Below are 13,155 nucleotides of genomic sequence, written 5' to 3' on the forward strand. Positions count from 1 at the left end.
CTGCGGGATCATAGAATGATTGAATCCCTACAGGGCAGAAGGAGGCCACTCGACTCATCTAGTCTGCACCGAAACTCCGAAAGAGCACTCGACCCAAGTCCACTCCCTTGACAACCCCACCCTATTCCCGTAACTGTACCTGCACATCCCTGGACTCTAAGGGGCAATTTAGCATGGCCAATCCACCTACCACAAGGTTACAAGGTATGGACAACAATTTGAAAATTGTAGCGATGGTGGACGAATAAAATTCAGAGAAATAAAGGTCACATACCTGAGACGGTAATTTGGTTTCTCTCTCCACAGAGACTGCCTGACCTAGTCTGCCGTACAGGTGACTCCATATCCACAGTAACATGGTTGACTCATAACTGCCCCCCTCAAAAGCAATTAGGTATGGGCAATAAATGCTGGCCCAGCCTGCAATGCCTACGTCCCATGAACAAATTTTTAAAAAATTCACACATCCCCCCCCGTTACCTTTTTATTCAAATGTCACTAACCAATTTACTCAGTCCTAAATTCTAACTATACAATACATACATAAATTGAGCAATTATAAATCGAGTCTTTGAGGGGGTTTCTGTTTCTTGTGGAGCGGCGTAATTCTGTAAACTGAGATGCTTCCACAGGATTAAGGTTAACAGGAACTACAATAGCTCTTCTGGTACAGGCAGTTCAGTAACTTGCTTCCACAGAAACTTTAGGTATGTCTATAACATATCAATCAAGGTATTTTAGCGGGTACAGGTTTGAAAACATTTCTTGATGGCAACACTGACTTCTAGAGCCTCTCACTACTTATCAAGTGGTCCACGTGTTTACGAATAATCCACCCTCCACTTGGTATGAAAGGAGTCCGGTCTGAGAGACAATAATTCCTGGGATTCAACGTGGTCCACTGCCGAAGTTTCGCACATGTAGGGCATGATCCAATGGCCACACTGCATCAGAAAAGCAGCTCGCCGCGACACAGCATGGCCAGTAAAAGCCGGGACACCCCGCTCCCAGGAACTACTTGATTCGCCAGGCGTCACGAGATCCAATGCGATCACGCGAGACTTTGAGATGTAAATCCCGGGATCACGTATTGGCAAATCTGCATAATACAGTAAGGCCTCACTCTAAAGTGCAGATTCCCGAGGTACCTGAGGCTTTGGGACTCAACCCCTTTGCCTCAGAGACCTTTGGCGAGCACCGTTCAGCACTGGTCCCCACAAACGGGGACCAGATGGAACGGTACTCGTGGGAGTCTCCCAGGGGATTGGAGGCCCCCAGCTGCATGCCCTTTGGACAGGGTGGTGCCCTGGCACTGCTAATGCCACCTGAGCACCCTGGCAGTGCCACCTATGTACCAGCCTGGCACTGCCCAGGTGACACAGGCAGCTGGAAGGGGCACTGCCAGGGTACCAAGTTGGCACTGCCAAGGTGCCAAGCTGTCATTTTTTGTGTGCCTGATTGGGCCAGGGGTGCCCGGAGTGAGAGGTGCGGGGATGCCAGAGACAAGCCAGGATCATTTATCATTGTCACCAGATGTAATTATATACTTTCAGAGGCTTCTTTACATGTTTACAAGACAGTTACATGAGCTGCACGCTGGCAGTGATTCCAAAATATGTCGACCCAGGAGAACGCCGCCCTCTGGAGAGATTCCTGTGCTGGTCTTGATTGGTTGTTCAGACCACATGACCTTTACTCGTTGCTCTTAAAGGGACAATCACCATAGTTAGATAAACAATTAAGGTCTAAAGGAAAAAATATTTTGACGGGGTTAGATGAAAAGTGTGAAGAGGCTCAGGTGGAGCATTAAGGGCGGCACGGTGACACAGTGGTTAGCACTGCTGCCTCACAGCGCCAGGGACCCGGGTTCAATTCCGACTTTAGGTGACTGTGTGGGGTTTGTACTTTCTCCCAGTGTCTGTGTGGGTTTCCTCCGAGTGCTCCAGCTTCCTCCCACAGTCCAAAGATGTGCAGGTTAGGTGGATTGGCCATGCTAAATTGCCCTTAGGTTAGGTGGGGTTACTGGGTTACAGGGATAAATTGCCCTTAGGTTAGGTGGGGTTATCAGGTTACGAGGTGTGGGCTTGGGTAGGGTGCTCTTTCCATGAGCTGGGTCGAATGGCCTCCTTCTGCACTGTAGATTCTATGATTCTATGTTGGATTGAATGGTCTGTTTCTGTGTTTTATCTCTGATCTCAGAAGTTGACTCTTAATTCGAATTATTAAACCTAACAAGATGTATCCATAATAAATTTTGCATCTTTGTGATGATTACAGGCCTGGCGAATCAAGTAGTTTTACAGGTTAACGCATTCAACTAATTTATAAACAGTAAGCATGACAATGTTTTTTCACATCTGCTCAACATCAAACCAGCTCCCGATCTTTAAACAACCTTGTGGAAAAGGAATCAAGTATCAATGCATGAAGGGGCAGCACGGTGGCGCAGTGGTTAGCACTGCTGCCTCACGGCACCGCGGACACGGGTTCAATCCTGGCCCCGGATTATTGTCCGTGTGGAGTTTGCACATTCTCCCCGAACGTCTGCGTGAGTCTCACCCCCACAACCCAAAGATGGATTGGCCACGCTAAATTGCCCCTTAATTGGGAAAAAATTTGGGTACTCTAAAGTCATTAAAAAAAGTAACGGGGCATGCGCAAAATGACTCCCATGTTCCAGCAAAAAGTAACACGTGGAGAAACGCATGCGCAGTCCGATCCGGCCGTGGTCCCCGGCAGGCGCAACCGGAGCTCCAGGGTAACGCATGCGCGTCGCCAATCGGGCCGTGACTGCAGGACAGCGCATGCGCTCCGTGCGGTGTCGCCGGACAACGCGTGCGCGGTACGATCCGGAGGTGGCTCCCGACCGGCGCATGCGCTCTGTGCGTGATTTCCGAAGGGCACATGCGCGGTACGACCCGGCCGTGACCACCTGGAAAGCGCGTGCGCGGCGAAGTACCCGAGTTAAGGTGGAGGTGTCCGTATTTAGTGTCAGAAACCGGTGAGTTTAAAGGGAATATTTCCTCATGGCGGGTGGTTGTGTGGAGGGAAGGCCAGGGAATCGGCAGGCACGTCCCGGGTTACTGACAAGGGGTAGTTACAGCTGAGGCCCTGTAAGTTGGGTGATTTCCCTGACGGCTAAGTGTGAGTGAGGAGGCGCTGAGGGATGCTAGGCCCAAGCTGGAATGTTCCGTCCTTGTATTACTCTGGCTTATGTTTCCTCTGTGTGACTGCTTCAGCTGGTGGCACATTCCTTGCAGCGATCATTGCACAACTCTGCTGCTGCACACTGACGTGCCTCCCAAGCGTAGTGGAAAAAAATGGGCGATAGTTCAGTCGATTTAATGGTGTACTGGGACCAATATGGTATGAGGACACTTAATCGTCAACGAGTTAGCTCTTTCTTCGCTCTTCTAATGTTCCCTCAAGTTACATTTGCTGGTCAGAATAGATCATCAATACTGCCGCATTAAATGTTCCCTTCAAGCACAATCCAACTTTGAAGGGACTGAATTGGCCTGATAGTCCTACATAATTCAAGTGGTCATGGTATCAACTAATGGCAGGCACTACGTTTTGTTGTTAATTGGCAGATTAAAGGTATGTGGGTGTTGGGGATATGTCCTCCTTCCCTAGCCTAAGGTTTCTACAGTCATTTGAAACAGACAAAATAGCACAGTGTCCTTCCTTTAAACAAACTTGTTAGAGATGAATATTCCAAAATTTCTTTTTGATATTGTACAGGATTTTTTCATTAGGGTGGAATGTTAGCACAGTGGTTAGCACTGTTGCTTCACAGCACCAGGGTCCCAGCTTCTGTTCCTGGCTTGGGTCCCTGTTTGTGTGGAGTCTGCACGTTCTCCCCGTGTCTGCATGGGTTTTCCTCCAGGTGCTCTGGTTTCCTCCAACAGTCCAAAGATGTGCAGGCTGGCCATGTTAAATTGCCTTTAGTGTCCAAAAAAGCTTAGGTGGGATTACAGGGATAGGGTGGAGGTGTGGGCTAAAGTGGGGTGCTCGTTCCAAGGGCCGGTGCAGACTCGATGGACCAAATGACGACCTTCTGCACTGTAAATCCTATGTTCTATGTATGAGATATACATTTATTGTACATAACTGATTTTCTTCTTAGCTGTTGGTGATTTTTCTTCTTAATTTTCTCTTTTCCAAACCCTTTTGTTTCCTTTATTCCGCAAATGGATTTTTCTTTTCTGCTGACTCCTTTGTTACAACCTGGTTTGTCTATTGTTTAAATAATGCTTACTGGCTTCTCTTGAATTTGTCCAGTAAGAAGTCTTACAACACCAGGTTAAAGTCCAACAGGTTTGTTTCAAACAGTAGCTTTCGGAGCACTGTTCCTTCCTCAGGTGAATGAAGAGGTATGTTCCAGAAACATGGGCATTTGCAGGTAATTAAGTCTTTACAGATCCAGAGACAGGGGTAACCCCAGGTTAAAGAGGTGTGAATTGTCTCAAGCCAGGACAGTTGGTAGGACTTTGCAAGCCCAGGCCAGATGGTGGGGGATCAATGTAATGTGACATGAATCCCAGGTCCCGGTTGAGGCCGCATTCATGTGTGCGGAACTTGGCTATAAGTTTCTGCTCGGCGATTCTGCGTTGTTGCGCGTCCTGAAGGCTGCCTTGGAGAACGCTTACCCGGAGATCAGAGGCTGAATGCCCTTGGCTGCTGAAGTGTTCCCCGACTGGAAGGGAACATTCTTGCCTGGTGATTGTCACGCGATGTCTGTTCATTCGTTGTCGCAGCGTCTGCATGGTCTCGCCAATGTACCACGCTTCGGGACATCCTTTCCTGCAGCGTATGAGGTAGACAACGTTGGCCGAGTCGCACGAGTATGTACCGCGTACCTGGTGGGTGGTGTTCTCATGTGTAATGGTGGTATCCATGTCGATGATCTGGCACGTCAGAGATTGCCATGGCAGGGTTGTGTGGTGTCGAGGTCGCTGTTCTGAAGGCTGGGTAGTTTGCTGCAAACAATGGTTAGTTTGGTGGAAGGTGCTCAGGGAGCCCGGCGAACCATGTCCATATGTTTTGGTCATGCCCGGCACTGGAGGGGTTCGGAGAGGAGTGGCGGGAGCAATATCTCAGGTGGTGAAAGTCCGGGTCAAGCCAAGCTGGGGGCTAGCTATATTTGGAGTAGTGGACGAGGCAAAAGAGGCCGGCATTCTGGCCTTTGCGTCCCTAGTAGCCCGGCGAAGGATCTTGCTAATGTGGAAGGAGGCGAAGCCCCCCAGCCTGGAGGCCTGGATAAATGATATGGCTGGGTTCATAAAGTTGGATAGGATTAAGTTCGCCTTGAGAGGGTCTGCGCAGAGGTTCTACAGGCGGTGGCAACCGTTCCTAGACTATCTCGCGGAGCGTTAGAGGAAGGTCGGTCAGCAGCAGCAGCAACCTTGGAGGGGGGGGGGTGCGGGAGGAGGTGGAGGGGACGTCCTGGTAGGGGGGGCGAAAGGGGGGACTGCCTGGGAGGGTGGATGAGCAATAGATAACATGAAGGGTTGGGGAAACTGGCACGTACGGGTGAGGGCCAGTGTACAAAGCTGTGTAAATATATCATTTTGCCATGTATATATCTTGCTCTGCGCGATTTCTCGTTTTTTTTTTGTTACGGGGGGGGGGGGCTGGGGTTATTGTTTGTAAGGGAGAAAAATTGTGTTAAAAAACTTTAATAAATATATATTTTTTTAAAAAAACAATGGTTAGTTTGAAGTTGCGCGGTTGTTTGAAGGCAAGTAGTGGGGGTGTGGGGATGACCTTGGCAAGATGTTCATCTTCATCGATAAAGTGTTGAAGGCTGCGAAGAAGATGTTGTAGTTTCTCCGCTCCGGGAAAGTACTGGACAACGAAGGGTACTCTGTCGGTTGTGTCCCGTGTTTGTCTTCTGAGGACGTCGGTGCGGTTTTTTGCTGTGGCGCGTTAGAACTGTCGATCGAGGACTTCCGGGTGCGGCGATGACCAGCTGAGTCGCATGTTTCGGCAGCTCCCGGTGAAACGGACTTTTGGGCTCTTGATAGGAGCCCCAACGGCAATTTTGACGGCTAAAAACACTGTGCGGTAAACCAGAAGGGAATCCCCCCTGGATACGGATGAAAAAAGGAGGAGAAAGTGGCCGGATTGCAGTGGATCCTTTAGAACAGCGGCAAGGAAGGCAAGCAAAAACCAAGATGGCGTCGGAAGGTGGCAGTTTAACATGGGGCCCTGAACAACAAGAGTTCTTGAAATGCTGTGTGGAAGAGCTCAAAAAGGAAATGAAGAAAGAGCTGTTGGCCCCGATACTACAGGCGATCGAAGGGCTAAAGGAGGAACAAAAGACCCAGGAGCGGGAGCTTCGGGTCGTGAAGGCAAAGGCAGCCGAGAATGAGGACGACATACAGGGCCTGGTGGTGAAGACGGAGATGCATGAGGCACATCAGAAACGATGTGTGGAAAGGTTGGAGGCACTGGAGAACAATGCAAGGAGGAACAACCTGAGGATTCTTGGTCTTCCTGAAGGTGCGGAGGGGGCGGACGTCGCGGCATATGTGAGCACGATGCTGCACTCGTTAATGGGAGTGGAGGCCCCGGCGGGTCCGTTGGAGGTGGAGGGAGCATACCGAGTGATGGCGCGAGGATCGAGAGCAGGAGAAATTCCCAGAACCATAGTGGTGAGATTCCTCCGTTTTAAGGATAGAGAAATGGTCCTTAGATGGGCAAAGAAAACTCGGAGCAGTAAATGGGAGAACACGGTGATCCGCGTTTATCAAGACTGGAGTGCGGAGGTGGCGAGAAGGAGGACGAGCTTTAATCGGGTCAAGGCGGTGCTTCACAAAAAGAAGATAAAATTTGGAATGCTGCAACTGGCAAGACTGTGGGTCACATATCGAGGGAGGCACCACTACTTTGAGACGGCGGGTGAAGCGTGGACTTTTATTGTGGAAGAAAAACTGGAATGAGCGGGTTATTAAAAAGAACGTTTGAACAAAGTGGTGGGGCGAATGTGGGGGGCGAAGAGGGGGGTTAAAAAGGGAGGAAAGAGGAGTTTTATGTACTAATCCTGCGATGTGGTAACTTTTCTCTCTTCCACAGGTGGTGATGGGAGGAGGAGGGGAGGTGGAGGAGATGGGGCATTGGCCATAGGGGGCGGGGCCGAGGGAGAAGCGCGGGCTTGGTTCCCGCGCTATGATAATCATGGCGGGAATAGAGAAGCAGCAAGGAGGGGGCGTCGCACGGTGCGAGCCGAGGTCACGGGGGGAAGCCGAGGTCGGCCAGAGTTTGCTGACTTCTGGGAGCAACATGGGGAGAGTAATTACTCTAGCGGGGGGGGGGGGGGGGGTGGCAGTGGGGAATTACTGGGTTGCTGCTGCTGGGGAGAGGGGGGAGCTGGTATGGGAGGGGATGGGCGGGGGGGGCACCGCCTGGGGGAGATACAGCTGCGTGGGTACCAGGTGAGGAGCTGGAAAAAGGGGATGGCTAATCGACAAGGGGGGGGGGCGGGGTAGGAAGCCCCCCAACCCGGCTGATCACGTGGAACGTGAGAGGGCTGAACGGGCCGATAAAGAGGGCACGGGTACTCGCACACCTTAAGAAACTTAAGGCAGATGTGGTTATGTTACAGGAAACGCACCTGATACTGATAGACCAGGTTAGGCTACGCAAAGGATGTGTGGGGCAGGTGTTCCATTCGGGGCTAGATGCGAAAAACAGGGGGGTGGCTATATTAGTGGGGAAGCGGGTAATGTTCGAGGCAAAGACTATAGTGGCGGATAACGGGGGCAGATACGTGATGGTGAGTGGCAAACTACAGGGGGAGACGGTGGTTTTGGTAAACGTATATGCCCCGAACTGGGATGATGCCAATTTTATGAGGCGGATGCTAGGACGCATTCCGGACCTAGAGATGGGAAAGCTGATAATGGGGGGAGATTTTAATACGGTGTTGGAACCAGGACTGGATAGGTCGAAGTCCAGGACTGGAAGGAGGCCGGCAGCAGCCAAGGTACTTAAAGATTTTATGGAGCAGATGGGAGGTGTAGACCCGTCGAGATTTAGCAGACCTAGGAGTAAGGAGTTCTCGTTTTTCTCCTATGTCCATAAAGTCTACTCGCGAATAGACTTTTTTGTGCTGGGAAGGGCGTTGATCCCGAAGGTGAGGGGAACGGACTATACGACTATAGCCATTTTGGATCACGCTCCACACTGGGTAGACTTGGAGATAGGGGAGGAAACAGGAGGGCGCCCACCCTGGAGAATGGACATGGGACTAATGGCAGATGAGGGGGTGTGTCTAAGGGTGAGGGGGTGCATTGAAAAGTACTTGGAACTCAATGATAATGGGGAGGTCCAGGTGGGAGTGGTCTGGGAGGCGCTGAAGGTGGTGGTTAGAGGGGAGCTGATATCAATAAGGGCACATAAAGGGAAGCAGAGAGTAAGGAACGGGAGCGGTTGCTGCAAGAACTTTTGAGGGTGGACAGACAATATGCGGAAGCACCGGAGGAGGGACTGTACAGGGAAAGGCAAAGGCTACATGTAGAATTTGACTTGCTGACTACGGGCACTGCAGAGGCACAATGGAGGAAGGCACAGGGTGTACAGTACGAATATGGGGAGAAGGCGAGCAGGTTGCTGGCACACCAATTGAGGAAAAGGGGAGCAGCGAGGGAAATAGGGGGAGTGAGGGATGAGGAAGGAGAGATGGAGCGGGGAGCGGAGAGAGTGAATGGAGTGTTCAAGACATTTTATAAAAAATTATATGAAGCTCAACCCCCGGATGGGAGGGAGAGAATGATGGGCTTTTTTGATCGGCTGGAATTTCCCAAGGTGGAAGAGCAGGAAAGGGTGGGACTGGGAGCACAGATCGAGGTAGAAGAAGTGGTGAAAGGAATTAGGAGCATGCAGGCGGGAAAGGCCCCGGGACCGGATGGATTCCCAGTCGAATTCTATAGAAAATATGTGGACTTGCTCGCCCCGGTATTGACGAGGACCTTTAATGAGGCAAAGGAAAGGGGACAACTGCCCCCGACAATGTCTGAAGCAACGATATCGCTTCTCTTAAAGAAGGAAAAAGACCCGCTACAATGCGGGTCCTATAGACCTATTTCCCTCCTAAATGTAGATGCCAAGATCCTGGCCAAGGTAATGGCAATGAGAATAGAGGAATGTGTCCCGGGGGTGGTCCACGAGGACCAAACTGGGTTTGTGAAGGGGAGACAGCTGAACACGAATATACGGAGGCTGTTAGGGGTAATGATGATGGCCCCACCAGAGGGGGAAACGGAGATAGTAGTGGCGATGGATGCCGAGAAAGCATTTGATAGAGTGGAGTGGGATTATTTGTGGGAGGTGTTGAGGAGATTTGGTTTTGGAGAGGGGTATGTTAGATGGGTGCAGCTGTTGTATAGGGCCCCAGTGGCGAGCGTGGTCACGAATGGACGGGGATCTGCATATTTTCGGCTCCATAGAGGGACAAGGCAGGGATGCCCTCTGTCCCCATTATTGTTTGCACTGACGATTGAGCCCCTGGCGATAGCGTTGAGGGGTTCCAAGAAGTGGAGGGGAGTACTTGGAGGAGGAGAAGAACACCGGGTATCTTTGTATGTGGACGATTTGTTACTATATGTGGCAGACCCAGCGGAGGGGATGCCAGAAATAATGCGGATACTTGGGGAGTTTGGGGATTTTTCAGGGTATAAATTGAACATGGGGAAAAGTGAGTTGTTTGTGGTGCATCCAGGGGAGCAGAGTAGAGAAATAGAGGACCGACCGTTGAGGAAGGTAACAAGGGACTTTCGTTACCTGGGGATCCAGATAGCCAAGAATTGGGGCACATTGCATAGGTTAAATTTAACGCGGCTGGTGGAACAAATGGAGGAGGATTTCAAGAGATGGGATATGGTATCCCTGTCACTGGCAGGGAGGGTGCAGGCGGTTAAGATGGTGGTCCTCCCGAGATTCCTCTTTGTGTTTCAGTGCCTCCCGGTGGTGATCACGAAGGCTTTTTTTAAAAGGATCGAAAAGAGCATCATGGGTTTTGTGTGGGCCGGGAAGACCCCGAGAGTGAGGAAGGGATTCTTACAGCGTAGCAGGGATAGGGGGGGGGGGCTGGCACTACCGAGCCTACGTGAGTATTATTGGGCCGCTAATATTTCAATGGTGAGTAAGTGGATGGGAGAGGAGGAGGGAGCGGCGTGGAAGAGATTAGAGAGGGCGTCCTGTAGGGGGACTAGCCTACAGGCTATGGTGACAGCCCCATTGCCGTTCTCACCGAGGAACTACGCCACAAGCCCGGTGGTGGTGGCTACACTGAAGATTTGGGGACAGTGGAGACGGCATAGGGGAAAGACTGGAGCCTTGGGGGGGGGGGTCCCCGATAAGAAACAACCATAGGTTTGCCCCGGGGGGAATGGATGGGGGATATGGAATGTGGCAAAGAGCAGGAATAACGCAACTGAAAGATCTGTTTGTGGATGGGAAGTTCGCGAGTCTGGGAGCGCTGACCGAGAAATATGGGTTGCCCCAAGGGAATGCATTCAGGTATATGCAACTGAGGGCTTTTGCAAGGCAACAGGTGAGGGAATTCCCGCAGCACCCGACACAAGAGGTGCAGGACAGAGTGATCTCAAAGACATGGGTGGGGGATGGTAAGGTGTCAGATATATATAGGGAAATGAGGGACGAAGGGGAGACTATGGTAGATGAACTAAAAGGGAAATGGGAAGAAGAGCTGGGGGAGGAGATCGAGGAGGGGCTGTGGGCAGATGCCCTTAGCAGGGTAAACTCGTCGTCCTCGTGTGCCAGGCTAAGCCTGATTCAGTTTAAGGTATTACACAGGGCGCATATGACTGGAGCACGGCTCAGTAAATTTTTTGGGGTGGAGGATAGGTGTGCGAGGTGCACGAGAAGCCCAGCGAATCATACCCATATGTTTTGGTCATGCCCGGCACTACAGGGGTTTTGGATGGGGGTGACAAAGGTGCTTTCAAAAGTAGTGGGGGTCCGGGTCGAACCAAGCTGGGGGTTGGCTATATTTGGGGTTGCACAAGAGCCGGGAGTGCAGGAGGCGAGAGAGGCCGATGTTTTGGCCTTTGCGTCCCTAGTAGCCCGGCGCAGGATATTGCTGATGTGGAAAGAAGCCAAGCCCCCGGGGTGGAGACCTGGATAAATGACATGGCAGGGTTTATAAAGCTAGAGCGGATTAAGTTTGTTCTAAGGGGGTCGGCTCAAGGGTTCACCAGGCGGTGGCAACCGTTCGTCGAATACCTCGCAGAAAGATAGATGGAATGGAAAAAAGAAGGCAGCAGCAGCAGCCCAGGATTGGGGGGTGGGGTGGGGGGTTGGGGGGGGGGGGGAGGAGGAACCAGAAGGACTCTCAGGGTTGTTAATATATACTGTATAATATGAATAGGTCGTTGCTACAGATAATTATATATTGGACTGTTAAATTATATTTTTGGAGAGTGTTACTTGTGATAAGGCAGTTGCCAATTAGGGTTAGTTTTCATTTTTGTTATTTATTATTTATTCATTTTCTGTTTATAAAATAGGTCATTGTTATTTGTGTTGTTATAATATTGTGTAAAGGATGCACAATGTACTGTGTTGGTTGACCAAAAATTTTCAATAAAATATTTCATTTAAAAAAAAAAGGGAGAACTGTCGATCGATGAGTCGAGCGCCAAATCCCGTTCGTACGAGGGCATCGTTCAGCGTCTGTAGATGTCTGTTGCGATCCTCGTCTGAGCAGATCCTGTGTGTACGGAGGGCTTGTCCATAGGGGATGGCTTCTTTAATGTGTTTAGGATGGAAGCTGGAGAAGTGGAGCATCGTGGGGTTATCCGTGGGCTTGTGGTAAAGCGAAGTGCTGAGATGACCGTCCTTGATGGAGATGAGTGTGTCCAAGAATGCAACTGATTTTGGAGAGTAGTCCATGGTGAGTCTGATGGTGGGATGGAACTTAATGATGTCATCGTGTAGTCGTTTCAGTGAATTTTCACCGTGGGTCCAAAGGAAAAAAATGTAATCGATGTATCTGGTGTATAACGTCGGTTGAACGTCCTGTGCAGTGAGGAGGTCTTGTTCAAACTTGTGCATGAAGATGTTCACATATTGAGGTGCGAATTTGGTCCCCATGGCTGTTCCGTGCGTCTCGATGAAGAACTTGTTGTCGAAGGTGAAGTACTTGTTGTCGAAGGTGATGACGTTGTGATCCAGAATGAAGCGGATGAGTTGCAGAATTGCGTCTGGAGATTGGCAGTGGAGTACTGAGGCTGTTGCAGCAATGCTGTCGTCATGGGGGATACTGGTGCAGAGTGCCGAGATGTCCATTGTGACGAGGAATGTTCCTGGTTCAACTGGTCCATGGGTGCTGAGTTTATATTGGTTTTGTAGGTGCTGAGTTTCCAGCACCAGGGATTCATGTCGCATTACATTGATCCCCCACCATCTGGCCTGGGCTTGCAAAGTCCTACCAACTGTCCTGGTTTGAGACAATTCACACCTCTTTAACCTGGGGTTACCCCAATCTCTGGATCTGTAAAGACTTAATTATCTGCAAATGCTCGCATTCTTGCATCTTTGAATTTGTCTATATATATATATATGTTTCTGGAACATACCTCTTCATTCACCTGAGGAAGGAGCAGTGCTCCGAAAGCTAGTGTTTGAAACAAACCTGTTGGACCTTAACCTGGTGTTGTAAGACTTCTTACTGTGCTCAGCCCAGTCCGGCACCTCCACATCTTGAATTTGTCAATAGACTTGCTGAGAAGCAGAGCTGGCTCCTCTCTTGTTTGTTTTTACCCCTTCTCCCCAATCTTAATTCTACCCCTAGTCAGGGAAATTAACTGTTATTGCAGTAGGGGAGGAAGGGATAACCTTATCTCCCAGCACACTCCTGATTTTTCATTGCAGGGACTGAGAAAACAGTGGGAGGTGGATAAGGAAATTTGGGTGGGCATCACTATTTTATGGTCCAGAAACAAACTGATCCCGAACTCAACAGATATATGGCATTTGGTAGCTCTATACTCACTTCCCACACTTGCACAGTTAGTGTAGTTGCTGTAATAATTCAAGCTTTATACATTTGCATAACCATTTATGAAACCCATGTTTAAAAAAAATTTTTTTTTTTTCAGTTATGGGGTGATTTAGTGTGGCCAATCC

General features: G+C 50.1%; 1 protein-coding gene across 3 annotated transcripts in view; it reads left to right on the forward strand.

Moving 5' to 3' along the window:
• The first annotated feature begins 2,893 nt into the window (after window positions 1–2,893).
• The window catches only part of LOC140394963 (small glutamine-rich tetratricopeptide repeat-containing protein alpha-like), a 61,797-nt gene continuing 51,535 nt past the window's right edge, over window positions 2,894–13,155 (forward strand). For all 3 annotated transcript variants that reach the window (XM_072482201.1, XM_072482204.1, XM_072482205.1), the window contains exon 1: window positions 2,894–3,001. The gene's annotated coding sequence lies outside the window, so the exon portion shown is untranslated. The remainder of the gene's footprint in view (window positions 3,002–13,155) is intronic.

The sequence above is a fragment of the Scyliorhinus torazame genome, chromosome 18 (genome assembly GCF_047496885.1).
Source record: "Scyliorhinus torazame isolate Kashiwa2021f chromosome 18, sScyTor2.1, whole genome shotgun sequence".
NCBI lineage: Eukaryota > Metazoa > Chordata > Chondrichthyes > Carcharhiniformes > Scyliorhinidae > Scyliorhinus > Scyliorhinus torazame.